At 35.8% G+C, this 18,858-nt stretch overlaps 1 protein-coding gene across 5 annotated transcripts in view; it reads left to right on the top strand.

Annotated features, from left to right (window-relative positions):
- Nucleotides 1-18,858, top strand: part of LOC135205425 (guanine nucleotide exchange factor for Rab-3A-like) — a 246,901-nt gene that overhangs the window by 109,877 nt on the left and 118,166 nt on the right. Inside the window, exon 1 of one of the 5 annotated variants that reach the window (XM_064235989.1) lies at nt 708-728. The exons of the other annotated variants lie outside the window; for them this stretch is intronic. The gene's annotated coding sequence lies outside the window, so the exon portion shown is untranslated. Of the gene's footprint in view, nt 1-707; nt 729-18,858 lie in introns of those variants that run through there. 5 annotated transcript variants of the gene reach the window in all.

The following is an 18,858-nucleotide window of genomic DNA, read 5'->3' as shown; positions in this document are numbered from 1 at the left end:
TCCAAATCTTACCTATTTTCCTATTTATTTTAGATCTTTAATTTTACTGAAAGCTTTGTAATATCGCGCAGAAAGAGAGCTATTTACTAAAATACGGTGCAGTATCGCTTACTTGGGGGAGTAAGCCTACAAACTACTTTGTTCTTGTTCTTGTTCTTTTTGGGGTGTAGGGAAGGTCTATGGAAGAACCTAAAGACGTCTGACAGAGATGTTTCACGTTGAGTTAAAGATACAGGAATTTTAGGAGAGGATATTTGTGAATTATTTATTAGAATGAAAATGTAAAAAAAAAAAAGTAAATAATATGCATATTAAACAGTGCAGAAAAATTATTTCCAGTGAAATATAGCGCATTTATTTTAATTTTCGTTGGCGAAACAAGGCTCTATTTGACCGTAGATTTAGGCACGCTTTAATTTACGTCAAAAGTTTGAAACATAATGTTTACAACTTATGCGTGAAAGGGAAAATCTTGCACGCGTCCTGAATAAGCTGGAGATCAGAACACGCCTTGCTTATATACACTTTTCTCTGTTAGACTACTTATCCTATTAGATAAAAGATTAATTATTAGTTAAATTTATAAGAACAGTTTTGTTTTTGCAGGGTTTTTGTTTATACAGCGATTATTTTATTCTTACACGGGAGTTCCGGTGTGAACAAAGAACATGAACATAATGGAACAAACTACCGTTTTCATGGAACTGTAATAGAAAGGCTTTGTTTAGGTAAGTCATTCGTTTTTTATTTACATTGATTGTGATGCTTTTTCTCCGGATAATCAGATGAAATTCTCTCTCTCTCTCTCTCTCTCTCTCTCTCTCTCTCTCTCTCTCTCTCTCTCCATTAATATACGCTTGCTTTGTGTCTTTTTCGGGTTTTTCCTAATCATTCGATTCTCTCTCTCTCTCTCTCTCTCTCTCTCTCTCTCTATTAATATACGCTTGTTTCATGTCTCGGGTTTTTCCTGTTATTTAACTCTCTCTCTCTCTCTCTCTCTCTCTCTCTCTCTTCTCTCTGGGTATCTCTCTCTTCTCTCTCTTCTCTCTCTCTTAATATACGCTTGTTTCATGTCTTTCTTGGGTTTTTTCCTAGTTATTTAACTCTCTCTTCTCTCATCTCTCTCTCTCTCTCTCTCTCTCTCTCTCCATAATAATACGCTCTGTGTCTTTTCGGGTCTAATCATTCTCTCTCTCTCTCTCTCTCTCTCTCTCTCTCTCTTCTATTAATATACGCTTGTTTCATGTCTTTCTCGGGTTTTTCCTAGTTATTTAATCTCTCTCTCTCTCTCTCTCTCTCTCTCTCTCTCTCTCTCTCTCTCTCTTCTATTAATATACGCTGTTTCATGTCTCTGGGTTTTTCCTAGTTATTTACTCTCTCTCTCTCTCTCTCTCTCTCTCTCTCTCTGCATCAGAATCCATTAGGGAGGATTAGCGCGTCATGGGCTGACGGGTCCTCCCGAAAAAGTTTTTCATGGCCACATAATATCGAGTGGCAATTCTTCCCTTCTTTCTTTCGCCCTCCTTTCTCTCATTCTTTCTTTCTCTCTCGTCCGGTTCGTTCTTTCTTCCTCTGCTTTTTTTCTTATTTCCTCCTCTACTTTTGTATTTTTTCTCATTCACTTTCTTACTCGTTTCTTTCCTTTCTTTATCTTTATTTCTCTTCTTTCTTCTTCTTTCTTTCGTCCTCGGCTTTCTTTTATCTTTCTTTCATTCTTTCTCAATCTTTATTTCTCGTTCTTTTTCTTTTTCTTTCTCTTTCCTTTTTTCTTTCACTTGTTTTCGCCCTCCGCTTTCTTATTTTCTTTCCTTTCACTTGACCGCCGAAAAACATCCCTGTGGGAGTTTTTTTTTTTTTTTTTTTTTTTTTTTTTTTTTTTTTTTTTTTTTTTTCCGTGACAGGAAACTGTTTTTCATTTTTTGTTCTTTTCCACCTGCAAACCATTTTGTGATTTTCGGAAATTCGAAGAGAGAGAGAGAGAGAGAGAGAGAGAGAGAGAGAGAGAGAGAGAGAGAGAGAGAGAGAATGGCTAAGGGATGAGAACTCTCAACAGCTGCCGGATTTGTAAATTCTGAGTAAAATTACGTAGAATATCAATATCCGATTTTCAGTAGATGTTGTTTATGTACGATTTACGATAAGTTTTTTTGTGTTTTTATGTTAAAAAATGGAACAATTATACATGTATATGCATACATACATACATAGTTACACACACACATTATATATATATTTTAATTTTCCACCCTTTTGATGTTTCATTGAAATATATAATACAAAAAATATGTATATATATATATATACTATATATATATATATATATATATATATATATATGTATATATATAATGCGTATATTTATGATTATATGTATACATATAGTGTATGTATATACATCGAAATATAATAAGTCCCGAGTGGATTGGAATTAATTTGGTAAACGTAATGAGAAGACATGTGGCTGCAGGAGAGCGAGAGAGAGAGAGAGAGTCATACTGAAGTGTTTCTAAGTTATATTTGGATGTGTGTTGGGTTTGTGTATTTGAAAGAGAGAGAGCGAGAAAGAGAAAGAGAGAGTTGGGATGATGCAACACAAAACCTAAACCTCTCCTAATGGACACCAAGGCACCAGGGTGGGCAATTCGTGACCTAGACTGGTAATCGAGGTTTTACTCCGCATTCAGATCTTGGTCTAATTAACAATTCTTCCGGCATTTTGGAAGAGTAATCCCCCTTGAGGTTGGATAACGTGCTTTTGCATATGTTTATCTTTGTGTTTACATTTTTTTTAGCTGTGTTCGTTCGCGTGTACGTAGAAGTATGTGTTTTTGTGGTATGCAGTTTTCTATGCGTAGAAACTGATTGCGGTTTTGTGGGGCTGATAAGTAATGGGCGTTATGCTGTTTATACAAAGGTTGGATATATATATATATATATATATATATATATATATATATATATATATATATATATATATATATTGGATATACTTATATCTGTGTACGTGAGAGAGAGAGAGAGAGAGAGAGAGAGAGAGAGAGAGAGAGAGAGAGAGAGACCCTCCTCAGTTCGAATGAGCAAGCAACAAAATTTAATCCATGAAAAAAAAGCTAAGCTTCCGAACGACGTGCAGATTTTTTAATATCTTGGTTCTGACTCTGAGTCAGAACAGAGACTGTCTCTAGGCAACTCCCAGCCGGCGTCAAATGCTTCATTCTTTCCAAAAAGACAAACTTCTCTTCATCTGAACGAAGTTTTGTTTTTTTTTAAGGATATTTTTGTTGATTTTTTTTTGTACAGTCATTTACGCATAAAGGTTTTTCACGTTTTTTTTTTAATTCAGATTATTTTTATATATTTTTTACCATCGTCATTGATCTTGAGTCTTCATTTAATCGTTATCGAATCTTAATCGGTCCTTTTTTTCTGTTTTATTTAGGCGATTTTTTCTTTATTTTTGGGACCTGTTATCATTTTTCTTATGTTTCTTGTAAGTGTTTTCCTATCTTAACTTTTAACTTTAACTCTGTATTCCTATCATCTGTAATTTCTCTGAAATGAAGACCATATTCTTTGCAAGTTTGAATTTAAGATCAGTGGCCCTCGTGGGCTCGTTCCTTAGGAGTAGGGGATTATCCGACATTTAAGGGTGTGAACTGTTCAGCCTTGTCGGAGATTTGCGGTCTACAAAAGCTCTTTAAATGTACATTCAGTTATCTATTATTTCTCAGAGCCAGAATATGTGTTTATTCTGTGATTTGTCTAAAATCTATCTATTTATTCTTTACATGAGTGTGTTACAAGGAGTTACAAGGATTAGGATGTCTGAAAGACTTTAGTCCATCCAAGGAGACAGCATGTGCTCTCTCTCTAGGAGCAGGTTTTACTGTTCATTCACAGTGTCCTAATGATTTTGTCTAGCGTTCTCTTCAGTTCTTCCGTACTGTTGCTGTTTACAACTTCTGGTGGCAGTTTATTCCTTGTGTCACATATCTAGTATGTGAAGAAGTTCCAGAGAGAGAGAGAGAGAGAGAGAGAGAGAGAGAGAGAGAGAGAGAGAGAGAGTCCTGGAACAAACGTACATCACTCAAGAGAGAGAAGCAGTTTCCTTAGTGAGGAAATTGCACCACGGCAGTTTTATTTTTTCTCCGTCTCCTAACTTCAACTTCAACTTCTTCAAAGACAAATGATTCCTCTCTCTCTCTCTATCTCTCTTCTCTCTCTCCCTCTCTCTCTGTCTATATATATATATATATATATATATAATATTATAATATATTATATATATATATTATAGATATATATGTATATATATGTATATATATATATATATCTATTATATATATATATATACATATATATGATCTATATATATTATATATATATATATATATATAATTATATATATAAGATATAATACACACACACACACACACGGAGAGAGAGAGAGAACTGGGAAAAGAAGTTTTTTTTTTTTTTTCGGGGCATCCGCTGAACCCAACTAACAAAAAATACCCAATATCAGTGCCCTCCCCAACCCCCAGCCGCTGAACGTTAATTAAAAGTCGCGGAATTTCCAAAAAAAATTGCAACTGGCTGAGTTTTGTATACATCTTAATTGCTAACGCCATCAACCTCTCGCTTCCGGAATTCGTTCGTTTGCATAATTAACGCCGAGTCCGTCTCTCTCTCTCTCTCTCTCTAGGAATTTGTTTTGCATAATCGACACTAAATTATACCCTTCCTTTCATTACAGTTCATTGCCTCTTGTCTTTTCCAAGGTTGGAATCGATTGTTCTCTTCACCTGATCTCTGGTATGTACCTGCCTGGTCAGTTGGCTCTGCTATACAGCTGTATAAAATAGCACAGTGTATCCATGATTTCTTTAACTCTAAGAGTAATGAACCAAATATAAATCTAATGAGAGAGAGAGAGAGAGAGAGAGAGAAATAATTGGTATGGTACATGACTATTGAACTGCCTTGGTTGGTTTGTTTGTTTGGCGTTTTTACGTTGCATGGAACCAGTGGTTATTCAGCAACGGGACCAACGGCTTTAAGTGACTTCCGAACCTCGTCGAGAGTAAACTTCTATCACCAGAAATACTCATCTCTAACCCCTCAGTGGAATGCCCGAGAATCGAACCCGCGGCTAGCGAGATGGCAGGTCAAGACCATACCGATCACGCCACTGAGGCGCTTGAACTGCCTTGGGCTATGACAATGGTCCATTGAAAAATTCAGTACGCACCTCTAAATATTATTATTATTATTATTATTATTATTATTATTATTATTATTATTATTATTATTATTATTATTATTATTGTTCTAAAGGGTTCACAATAATGCAAAGTGTAAAAAGTCCGTGTATAATTTTGAAGAACCCAGGGAAGGGTTCGAAAGCTATCTGTACAGTCTTCAAAATTATACACGGACTTTTTACACTTTGTATTATTGTGGACCCTTTAGAACATTATATATACTCTCGTGATAGAGAGTTTTTCCCTATTATTATTATTATTATTATTTATTATTATATTAGGTAAAGTGTATTTACATGAACAATTGTGGTTCGCATTGTATCGAATAAAAACGGATGTTTAAAGTTATGATTTCATTTTGAAATGTTGCAGACAACGCAGCACAACGTCAGCTGAGAGAGAGAGAGAGAGAGAGAGAGAGAGAGAGAGAGAGAGAGAGAGAGAGAGATGAGAGAGAGAGAGAGAGAGAGAATCATAGTGATTCATCATGTACCCAAACAAAAACGAATGTCCAAAGTTTAAATTTCATTGTTGATATATTGCAAAGCCAACACCAACCAAGCTGTAAGAGAGAGAGAGAGAGAGAGAGAGAGAGAGAGAGAGAGAGAGAGAGAGAGATAGTATATCAGTCATTTAGATCCACGCCCTTGCAAGCTTAAACGTCCCTGCTGGAATTACACACACACACACACACACACATACACACACCTCAATTCAACAACTCGTAAAGCCCTGTGTTTCCCAAAAGCGTTTCGTATCTTTTTTCAAAGCTGAGTAAAATCAAATTGGTTCGTTGATATATGTATTGGATAGGGCAGCGCCAATATGCAGTAAATGTGCCTCTCTGTCGAACTTCTCACTTCTCAGTTCCAGAGGTACTTGATCCTCTCGCCGGTGGACTGAGGATTTCGTGCAGTTGAAACAATTCATCTTGTGTTAATGTATTTGTCTATTTTTTTGGCGCAAAACTTTACCCATTTTCCCAAAGTTTCGATTCAGCCATTTTTCTACCAATCCCGTTTTAACACTTTTTTTTACCTCTAATCTATTTATTTTTATTTCTATTCTGATAACTGTTCTCTTCTTTCTGTGTTTCCCATTACCTTCTGTTTCTTCTTTATAACGACACTATTCTTTGTAGGTTGAATTTCGAGTCAATGGCCCCTCTGGTGGGCTGGTTCCATGTAAGTAGGGTTCTTGTGAATAATAATAATAATAATAATAATAATAATAATAATAATAATAATACAATAATAAAATTATTGACGTCCGCAGTTATCTCTTGTCTCATGCTAGAACGACTCGGATTATATTCGTTTATTTGTCCTTAAATGTATCTGACTATATTATCGTATTGCCAAACCATACTTGATCAAAGTTTCCTCTTATTCATGACGCACTAAACCAAGCCCAGTTGAGTATATTTACGATTCATACTAAACTAACACATGAATGAGTTTGTTAATCAATTATACATAAGTGTACCCGACTATAATGATTATATCATTCACAAACTGTCACACGTAACTGAATTTATATAATTTAACAACGCGCCACTGAAATTATACCTGAAGCGTAAACTGTGCCCTTATGATAATTATGCAAAAAAACACGCCTAAATGAATATATTTATTGCAATTGGTCATCAAAATATAATATCTAGAATCGTTATGCAGTTGAACTGGTCGAATGTTAGGCTGTCTGTTGGCGCAGATAAGTCATATATTCGCGCGCAACTGTGTTGTCATTATTGATTTTCGTGAATCGACCCTTGGCTTGGAGATGATTTCGTAACCCCTGCTTGGAGGTTACATACCTTCAATGTTATAGTAGGCGTTCTAGTCATCTTCAGATGGGACAGTCCATATCCTGAAGTTGTTTAGACGCACACATGTTTATAACTTGTGTTTTCTGATATTCAGCACAATTTTTGTCAGTTCGGCATGCATTAATGTGCCATGTTGGACTGTTCAACAGTCTGCCTGAGGATCTCGTGCAATTGAAACTTCAAAAGTTGAAGCGAAGATGCAATGTATTACTGGCCTAAAACTGTTCACTTTGCATTGTACACATTCACTTAACATATTTATTTATCTGTCAATCTATTCATTTATATTTTATTTCTCTTCTAATAACTGATCTCGTCTTTCTGTATATCCTTTCATCTCCTGTTACTTGTTTCAGCTGAACGCCATGTTCTTTGGAAGCTTGAATTTCAAGTCATTGGCCCCTGCGGGTAGGTCAGCTCAGGTCGGGTCAGAAGTAGGGAAACGTTTAGCTGATACTACGTAACCCAAGGCCATGATAGTTTATTGAGTAATGTTGAAGAAAAAAGTCGAGGGTAACGTAACAGAGACTTGCTGTTCACTGATGCTGTTATAATCCTTGTTTTCTTTTTCTAGGCAGATTTAATTCCCGCAGTCTCTCAACTTCACAATTACCTGCAAGGTACCTTATATTAAAAAAAAAATGTACGTCATATAAAGTCTATACAGGTATTATGTATTTTTTCGTAACGTCATGCGTTCTGGTGTTTGTTACAAAACAGACATTAGTGAAATACGTTTTATGCTACGTCATTTATGCCTCTACCTAACAAGTGGTTAATCGTAATATTCTAGTTATTGGATGTTATAATTTTCTATTCATTGGTGGGTTTAACATTCGATTTATATGATCTTGTTTCTTTCTGTTTTCGTTTCCACTTTTTTGTAAGTTATGCTTGGCACATACTGTATATATATATATATATATATATATATATATATATATATATATATATATATATATATATATATATATATATATAGCCAAGCACTTTCGGTCTAGTTCGATCCTTTACTCAGGCACAACTGATCTTACTGAGGAAAAACATAGTTAAAATAACAACTATATACATGTGGAACTAATTTATTAGTAGTTCATTTATTTTAAGGTCCTTCATAAACAGTTTACAAATATACGGGTCCAAATGGTACAATCCCGGACTAAGATTTAGGTTCTTTTTATTAGTGATTTGTATAATTGCTGATTCCAGTAAATTTCTTGAAACATAATCATTAGATCTAGCAATTACAGAGGTATCACCCCAATTAATACAATGAGATTTTTCACTCAGATGGATAAACAGTGCATTTGAAGTCTGGGCTATTCTAACTGAATACATATGCTGCTTAATACAGACACATAAATTTTTACTTGACTGACCAACGTAAAACGATGGGCAATCCTTACAAGCAATTTTGTAAATGATGATGTTATTTGTTATGGGACTATTCTTAATTAGCATATCTTTAATGGTATTGTTATAAGAGAACACTACATTAACATTAAATGATTTAAGTATTGATTTTATGGTTTCAAATCCACGAAAGTAAGGCAAGCTAAGTACATTTTTAGGCATTTCTTTTTTTATTAATAGCAGCACTATAAAACTTTGTGTGTTTTTTTATAACAAATCAATTAAATGAGGTGGGTAGCAGAAATCGTTTCCTATCTTTTTTATGTATTCTATTTCTTGGTCAAGATATTGTGGACTCGTGATACGCAAAGCACGTAGGCACATAGAAGAAAAAAATTAAATTTTAATATTAAGATGGTGGCCAGAATAGAAATGTACATATGTTAAATTATTTGTGGGTTTTCTATAAATACTGAATTTACATTGGAAAGATTCTCTATGTATTAATACATCTAGGAAAGGGATGACATTGTTATTTTCAATTTCAACAGTGAATTTTATGGATGGCACTAAATTATTCAATTTAGACAATAAATCATTTACATCGATACCAACAGGTAAGACTACTAAGATGTCATCTACATATCTGTACCATTTTAATGGGACAAGTGTGATATTCGGGAGGTGTTGTCTCTCAAAAAATTCCATATATAAGTTTGAAAGGAGAGGTGATAAAGGGTTACCCATGGCCATACCGAATATTTGTTGGTAATATTCTCCATTAAAAATAAATCTGCAATCACAAATACATAACTTAATCAATGAAATTATGTGACTAACGGACATAGGCAATTCATGCAATACAAGTTCATTACTTAAATATTCTAGCACAGAGTCAATAGGGACTTTTGTAAACAAGGAACATACATCAAAACTGACAAAAATATCGCTAGGGTTTAGTACAATGTTATTTAATTTTTCCACAAGATGAAGAGAATTCTAGATGTGTGAATTAGATACAGTTCCTAGTAGCGGGGATAACAATTTAGTAAGATATTTAGATAGTTTATAAGCAATTGATCCTACAGTACTAATAATTGGGCGCATAGGTTTGTTTTCCTTATGAGTTTTGACTAGGCCATATAAATAAGGTAATGAGGGACACTTTACAGTTAACTTACACAAAAGTTCTTTTTTATCTTTAAGAATTTGTTTGATATTGATATTAAAGTTTTTTATTACTTGGTCCAACGGATTTTTTGCGAGTTTTTTGTAAGTTATTTCATCTTCTAGTAAAGTATGCATGCGTGATATGTAGTCAGTTTTGTCCAGAACTACTAAACTATTGGATTTATCTGCCTTAGTAATGTGTAAGCTATTATCATTCTTCAATTCTTTTAAACTTTTTCTGTAGTGAGTGGGGAAGTTATTTTCATGATAGGCATGCGTAGCACTATATGTCATGCCTTTGATAATGTCTAAATGATTTTGTGGTAGGACACAGTATTTTTCAAACTTATATAGAGATGTCGCTATTGATAAAGCTGGGGGTTTGTTACAAATGAAGAAAGACAACCCAAAGCCTAATGCACGCACTGCATTATCACTATTTGTTTGCTTGATAAATTCACCACACAATCACTTCTAGCATTATTGGTCCAATCACTGTCGTTGATAAGGGTGTTTAATTTTCTGTCCAGTTTTCTAATCAAAGTGTCTGTAGTTCTATGAAGTTTTCCATGTAATTCTTGCCTTAATGCGTGTTTCCAATCAGCGGGAATCGAGTAGTTGAAATTACGTCGGGCTTTTTCCAGTTCTTTAAATTTTTCCTTTTCCTCCATTTTCGCGGCAGCAATGTGACGTTTTAACATCATTGAAGAAAATTCGTTAAAACGATGTTGATCGTATTTTCTTATGCGGCGTGGTAGCAATGATTTAGGTAACACTTGTTCCGCCAGGCATTTTTTCAGAAATTTCAAGCGATTTCTCTCTCTCTCTCTTGCTCGATATTCTCTCTCTCCCTCTATCTTGCTCGATATATTTATATTCTTTTTTTGGTCTTTTCATTAATTTTTGGGGGAACATTAAGTAAATTTCATGGTAATAAGTTGTATATGCCTCCTTGTTTTTTCAAAATGTATTGTTTTTCTGGATGAATCATCTGTTGACCACGTGTGTATCCTCCAAGGTGTGGCTGCCTAAAAAATCGCTTATACTGCCCTCAGGCGTTTCCTCGTTTCTGTAGAGTGAAATCGACCTTATTGCTAATCTTGTCGTGTTAGTTTGGATATTAAGCCTACTTTGACTGTTTTTCCTTAGTAAGATCAGTTGTGCCTGAGTAAAGGGTCGAACCAGACCGAAAGTGCTTGGCTATCTCGCTTTTCATTTTTTTTTCCTTCGTGGCAAAAACCTTTATTTATACATAGCATCAAGTTTTATATACTTCGTGATGAAGTTATTCATGATCATATATACTATATATATATATATATATATATATATATATTATATATATATATATATTATATATATAATTTATTTGTGTGTGTACACATATATATACACATAAAATCATCTTTAGCGTATCGTCTCTGTATTTCGTAAAACTTCATTACATTACGCCATCTATGTTTACATTCTGTGTACCAGGCTTCATAACGTCAAGTTGTTCCATCAGGCAAAGCAATAATCTCGAGTGCTCTTGGCATGCAATACACTTGATGCATTTGCATCAAATATCTTGTTATCTTGATACATTTGATGATAGAATTTCGTCTGCCAGTCGGGAGAGCCGTTACATAGTTCGAGCTTATCAGCTGTCGGTTCTCGGGAGTTAAATAAATGTTGGTATCTCAGTTTCGTCCAGTGAATATTGAGGATTATTATTATTTTATATTCCCAGCACTGAATGACCTCATTGGTTCCAGTGCTTGGCCTTTGGCCTAAATTCTATATTCAATTTTTATTTTATTTTTTTCTTTCTTTTTTGGTCTATCACAGTCCTCCAATTCGACTGGGTGGTTTTTATAGTGTGGGGTTCCGGGTTGCATCCTGCCTCCTTAGGAGTCCATCACTTTTCTTACTATGTGCGCCGTTTCTAGGATCACACTCTTCTGCATGAGTCCTGGAGCTACTTCAGCCTCTAGTCTTTCTAGATTCCTTTTCAGGGATCTTGGGATCGTGCTTAGTGTTCCTATGATTTTGGGTAACAATTTTCCACACTGGCCATATCCCATATCCTTCTTTATTTCTATTTTGTCAGGTCCTTGGGTATTTAGCCATTTTTTCCCTTCCCTTTCTTTCCTTTCCTTAACTTGGTGGTCGTCCCATGGTATTGCGATATCAATGAGTGATACTTTCTTCTTAATTTTGTCAATCAACGTCACGTCTGGTCTATTTGCAGGTATTACCCTATCTGTTCTGATGCCATAGTCCCAGATGATCTTTGCTGATCGTTTTCTATCACTCCTTCGGGTTGGTGCTCGTACCACTCATTACTGCAAGGTAGCTGGTGTTTCTTCCACAGGCTCCAGTGGAGGGCTTTTGCCACTGAATCATTATTATTTTATTATTATTAATTTTATTTATTATTATTTTTTTTTTTTTTTTTTTTTTTTTTTTTTTTTTTTTTTGCTCTATCACAGTCCTCCAATTCGACTGGGTGGTATTTATAATGTGGGGTTCCGGGTGCATCCTGCCTCCTTAGGAGTCCATCACTTTTCGTACTATGTGTGCCGTTTCTAGGGATCACGTCTTCTGCATGAGTCCTGGAGCTACTTCAGCCTCTAGTTTTTCTAGATTCCTTTTCAGGGATCTTGGGATCGTGCCTAGTGCTCCTATGATTATGGGTACGATTTCCACTGGCATATCCCATATCCTTCTTATTTCTATTTTCAGATCTTGATACTTATCCATTTTTCCCTCTCTTTCTCTCAACAAACTCTGGTGTCCCATGGTATTGCGACATCAATGATGATACTTTCTTCTTGATTTTGTCAATCAACGTCACGTCTGGTCTGTTTGCACGTATCACCCTATCCGTTCTGATACCATAGTCCCTGAGTATTATTATTATTATTATTATTATTATTATTATTATTATTATTATGTAGCTTGACTTCTATATAAATGTTGACTCTTATTGTTAATAAATGATGATGTATCTGGACTCTTTTATAATATAATAATAATAATAGTGTTTAGAGTTGCGTGTTGTTTTTTTTCAATTGCTCATTTCGATATTCACAAAGAGTTTCAGTCATGTACCTTAACAGCCGTATTAAAGCTCTCTCTCTCTCTCTCTCTCTCTCTCTCTCTCTCTCTCTCTCTCTCTCTCTCTCTCTCTAGGGAAGAAGATAACTAATATTAGTGTACAGCCCTCTCCCCCAACCACAAATCTCCGACGAGGAGCTGCATGCACGACTAGGACAAGAAATAAACAACAATCTGCATAATAATGGGTGATTCAGTGCAGCAGTACAAGAAGGAAAGAGACATAGAATTTGTCAAAAATAAATTCCTCCACCAATGGGTTGACAAACCTATTCGAGGAAACAACATATTAGGCATCGTCCTATCAACAGAAGATAACCTAATGTCTGACCTTTCAGTAGGTGCAGATCTATAGGCAAAAGCAACTATAAAATGATTACATTTCATGTCAATATTCACCATACAAAAGAGGAAGAAGATACTAAAGAGATTAGACTACCGTCGAGGAGACCTAAAAAAACTTAAGGAATGTTAAAAATCTAGAGTACGACAAGAACACCGACGTGAATAAGTACTGGGAAGCCTGTTTAGAACACTACACAGAAAAACATTCCAAATGTATGCAATTAAAGCAAATACTAACAAACGGCAACCCTCAACCTAAGCGGTTCAACAGAGAAATAAGAATTTAACTAAGAGAAAGAGACAGATTGCACAAATCGATGAATCCACAACCAACACCAGAAGAAGCAAGCAGGCATTAAGAACTGTAGAATGGTGGGCAAATTAGTAAGAAATGCAGAGATAAATGAGGATAAGAGAGTAGCATCAGTTTGTAAGGAAAACCCAAAAGAATTCTTTGCGCATATTCATAGTAGGAAACCAATAAGAAATAGCATATGTCCCTTAGAGACATTAGAGGAATCCTAGTGAACTCAGATCTCCTGGCCTGGATGGGAGTCGTCCAAGAGTTAAAAGAGGAGATAGTTCCTCACCTAAATAAACTCTACATAAAAACAGAACAACGAAAGGCACCAAAAGGATGGAAACTAGGTAATGTGCCCCAGTTTACAAAAAAAGGTCCAAGAGAAGAGTCGGGAAATTATAAACCAGTTTGTCTAACTTTCTCAGTCCCTTGTAAGATTTTCGAGTCCATGATTACAGATCAAATTGTGGGTCACATTGATAGAAACAACCTTTTGTTAAACAATCAGCACAGCTTCAGACAAAACAGATCCTGCTTATCAAACCTCTTGTTGTTTTTCCATAACATGCTTGTAACTTACTACGACAGTAGTAGAGCAAAGTTCCACACAAGAAACTAATGACATAAGTCAGAGCTTTAGGAATTGTATGAGAAATAGCAAACTGGATCGAAGACGGCCTAACTAATAGAAAACAAAGTCGTAATAGATGGTGAAGAATCCGAATGGGCAGATGAGACAAGCGGAGTTCCTTAGCCCGCACTCGTTTTTTATATACTTTAATGACTTTGATGTAGTAGGCTTAATTAGCAAGATAGCCAAATTTGCAGATGACACCAAACTAGGTGTAAATGCAACAGACCCAGATACGGTGGAAAGTTTAAGAAATGATCTAAGGAAAATAGGAGAGTGGTCAAAAAGATGGCAAATGCCTTTTAACCTGGATAAATGTAAAGTGTTACAAATAGGAACAAACAACCCTCATGCCAACTACATACTGCTTGGAAATGACGTAAATAGTGTAGAACAAGAAAAGGACCTTAGAGTCATTATTACCGTGGACTTAAAATCCACAAAATAATGTATAAAAGCTGAAAAGAAGGCACAGAAACTAGTGGGGTACATAAAGAGGCAGTTCAAATACAGAAATTAGAAAATGGTGCTGCAGCCGTACGCATCAATAGTTAGACCACATCTAGAATATGCAGTACAGTTTGGTCAACAACACGAAGAAAGGACATAAATAGACTTGAAATGTGAAGGGGTACAAGCAAGAGCCACAAAGTAAATTCCATCCAACAGGCATATAGGTTACCAAAGATGACTAGAGAGCCTGAACATGGATGACTTAAAAATACGACGGTTGCGAGGACACCTAATAGAAACATTCAAAATACGGAAAGGCATAACAAACGTAGACAGTAACCTCTTCACATTAAACGCAAACCAGACAAGAAATAATGGATGAAAACTAGAACTGAAGAGATACAACACATCCCCTTGTGGGAACTTCTTTACATACAAGATATGTGACACGTGGAATAAACTGTCAGCAAAAGTTGTAAAAAGCAACAGTGTGGAAGAGTTTAAAAGAAAGCTAGACAAAATCATTAGGACACTGTGAATGAACAGTAAAACCCGCTCTAAGAGATAAGTGAGCACATGATGTCTCCTCGGATGGACTAATAGTCTTTGAGACATCCTAATCCTTGTAACTCTCTCTCTCTCTCTCTCTCTCTCTCTCTCTCTCTCTCTCCGAATACCAGAAATTCGTAGCCGGAATTGCTCCAGGGAGAATTTTTTTATTGTCGGCTTTCCAATCAACCTTCAGTTTTGTTGTCAAGTGTACTGATTTTCGTGATTTTTGGAGATCGGCGATTTTCCAGTTGTTTGTTATTGTGTAAATAAATAGTTTCTTTTGGTTGTTTGTGTATTTATGAAGATAGAATTGATAGTTTGAGTTTTGGAAATGACAGCTGTGCGTCTTTAAAATTTATATATATTATATATATATATATATATATATATATATATATATATATATATTTGTGCAGAAAATAGGTAGTAGAATTCTGTCAAGCCAGTTTTGTGAAGAAATTATTTTGTTCATTAATTTATTCAAACTGTGTGTCTGTGTCTGTGTGTGTATGTGTGTGTGTGTGGTTGGGCTGGTGTGGTGTGAAGGATGATGAGAGAGAGGAGAAGAGAGAGGAGAGAAGACGAAGATGGAGATCCGTATCGAGAGAGAGAGAGAGAGAGAGAGAGAGAGAGTACGAGTACTCTTCAAGTTACTTTTACCTAGAAACGAAACAAAAGCATTAAAATTCCTTTCATTGGAAATCAGAGTAACTATCTGTCAACAGTAATGAATATTATCTATCCTATTCGTATATAAATCGAAACAGAGGGTGCTAGAAGCTAGTACTCTCGCCCTAATCTTTCGCTAATATAATTTGTATTAGCACTATAGGGCTTCCTGTGACCCGGCTTGACCTCGATTTAGTAAGTCGGAAGACCTGTTGTGACCTAATGGTTTACATTCTTTCAGTAGTGAGTTTTTGCGCATCAAATCTTAGCTTGATTTTAGCTATAGTACTTAATTTTATTTGCCTATTAATTTTATCTTTGCTACATTTCCTTTGTATAATTTATTTAGGGGTGTGGTTGCTAGCTTTACGCTCCTTTTTCTTGGTTCAAGTAGGCTTTAGTATCCGTTATTTTGGGGTGGCCTAAGGCGGTTGGCAGGAAGCGAATCACTGACCTAGCAGACATTACTAGAGAGGTCTGTTGTTCAGTCAACTATATGTATATATAGAATATATATATATATATATATATATATATATATATATATATTACATAAAAGAGGGCTATGATTAATAATATATAATGTGATGTGCTGTGACGTTTCTTGGAATGTAGTCAGCATTTTAACTTCCTTAGAGACAGAGTGGTCCGAGTGATGAGCTCAGTAATGCTGATGTATCTTCATTGGGGTGGTGTGATCAAAATTGCTGTCTTGGCAAATCAGTGCATGTCCTGTTGCTACAGGCAATTGCAGAGGTGACTTTGAAACTGGTTACAAGCAGTTACCTGGGGCGTAGATGTTGTGTGTGAGTTCGTACGTATGTACGAGCTTTTTCCCCCTACATATGAGAGTGTTAGATTACCATGATGGATAGATCATCAGAGAGGCGGCAGAGCCAAGATGGCTTCTGCAGAAGTGTTTTTAGATATGGTGTGCATACTGTGTTGAATGGGTAAGCATAATTATTTTGGCCTAAGTGTGTCTGGATTGTATTTGAATATTTATTTCAGAGATGTTCTATTTATATGATATTTTGATTTTAATCTTATGCTTAAGTGTTCTCCTGTCTTCTAACAGGTGATTCTGGAGAAGGGGAATTGATCTGGAGAAGGGGAATTGATCTGGACAAGGGGAATTGATCTGAGATAAGGGGGATTGATCTGGAGAAATGGGAACTGACTTAATTACTATGGTGTACTGTATTATGACTTGCCCAGTGTTATGACTAAGATAATATTAGATTATTGGAGTAGGAATATGGAGTGGGGGTATCTGAGTTCAATCATTCATTTAATCTTTCTGTTAAGAACCTTAGTTATTTAGCTAATACTTTGCTTTTAAATAAATGCATATTTTTGTAAGTTCCGTGTCTGATTTGATGAGTTGTTGAGAGGAGAGAGAGAGAGAGAGAGAGAGAGAGAGAGAGAGAGAGAGAGAGAGAGGGGGGGATGTTACCAGTTGCCTGCCACTCTTCTCCATTGCTACTTTTTATTGTGAACCGAGATTTATAATCTCAGTTTTAGTGGTGGCAGCGTTTTTTTTTTAACCATGTTAAGCCTTTTGTGAGATTAATAGCAGCTATAAGAGGCTGTTTTCAGAGAGTCTGGTTGTGAGAATGTTAGATTTCAATTAATGGGTGATGGGGATAAGATTTATTCAGCCGTTGATCTAGTACTGAGAGGGAAATATTCAATTAGGGTCAGCATTTTTGTCTGCTTCGAGACACCTTCAAGCGATGTGTCACTCAGTTGCATCTTGTAAGTGCATGTGAATGCTAAGTGCTTTCTTGTTCAAGTGCCGAGTATCATTCTTACACACGCGAGTATGTGTGTATTAGCGTGCTTTTGTGCGAGGCAATCCTGTGTTCTCTCATTGAGGAAGTGAGTGTTAGATTATTTTTTTGCCCTGGTGTTTTTTTTTTTCTCTTTCCAACTTTGTGTATGAATCATTTTTGGAGTTAAAGAATCGGTTCAGATTACCAATTTTTTCCCATAGGAGCAGAATGGGATGAGTTTTTTTTCTTGGCACATGTTTAAAGGAGACACATTCGTCTTGGTTTTGACACGTGTATGCATGTGAAGGTTTTTCATACATGCAACTTAGTTCTTGGGGATGCTTAGATTGCATTTTTTGGGCCCTCGGAGACAGCGGTCACTCATGCATACGCACTCAGCAGTATTTTTTTTGAAGACCCAGCAAAGGGAGGCTAGTGGTGTCTTCCATGGGGGAATGCTTGACGGCGGGGTGGGGGTGAACTTCTTTTTTTTTCTTTGTGCCGGGGTTACGGGGGTCAGTTTGGCCTTGGAAGGAAAGTTCAATGCCACATCAGCTGATAGCCATGGAGAGATGATATGATATGCCCGTAGGGTTTCTTTTAGAACGATTTTTTTCTTTCTTTTGCGTAAAGAGAAAATGAAATGCATATGAATATGTATGGTACAAGTTTTCCTTATGCTTTGGAGAATGCTTTTACGCGATGGTATAGGACATAATTATAACTGGAGGATACAGAGGTTATTTTATAATGGGGATGTGTTTGGGATATGGAGACTATTTTAAAATGGTGATGATTGGTGATGTGTCATTGGTGATGTCAAATGGTGATGCTATTGATGATGAATGGTGGTGATATTGGAGTTATGGGTGGATGGCAATATAAATGCTCTTACTGGTGTTACTGGAGATATTTTACGGAGAATTATTTACGGAGAGGTATTTAATTGGAATTACTATGCAGAATGATTATTACTGGAGATATTTATGGGGATTCTATTAGAGTTCACGGTGGTAATAATTTTTGGGGAATGTTCCAATGATTTATGGGTGGTGAATTTTGGTGAATTTGGTGTTGAAGGGGCGAGTACTAATATTGGCAATACTACTGATACTGGCGAGTTCTGATATTGGTGTTATTTTTTATACTAACATGGGTACTTGTAATGATTACTAAGGGTGGTGATGTTTGTGAATATGGGAGGTACTAACCACAAATTTGGTTTTCCTTTTTTTTATGGGTTCAGCAGACAATTGGTTGAAGTCTACGTGAGTCACAGATGTTACAGGTGTCACGGGAACAGTTAACAGTGCCAATAGTTTTTCTTTTCCCTTTTTGGACATTAGCCATCGCTGATGTAAGTTTTTTTTATCATGGGCAAATTTGAATTTATTTTTCTCTCCGAGCAGTTGGTG

Source organism: Macrobrachium nipponense, chromosome 24, assembly GCF_015104395.2.
Source record: "Macrobrachium nipponense isolate FS-2020 chromosome 24, ASM1510439v2, whole genome shotgun sequence".
NCBI classification, from domain to species: Eukaryota; Metazoa; Arthropoda; class Malacostraca; order Decapoda; family Palaemonidae; genus Macrobrachium; species Macrobrachium nipponense.
Note: the sequence above shows the minus strand (reverse complement) of the source record. Positions and strands in the feature narration are given on the sequence as shown.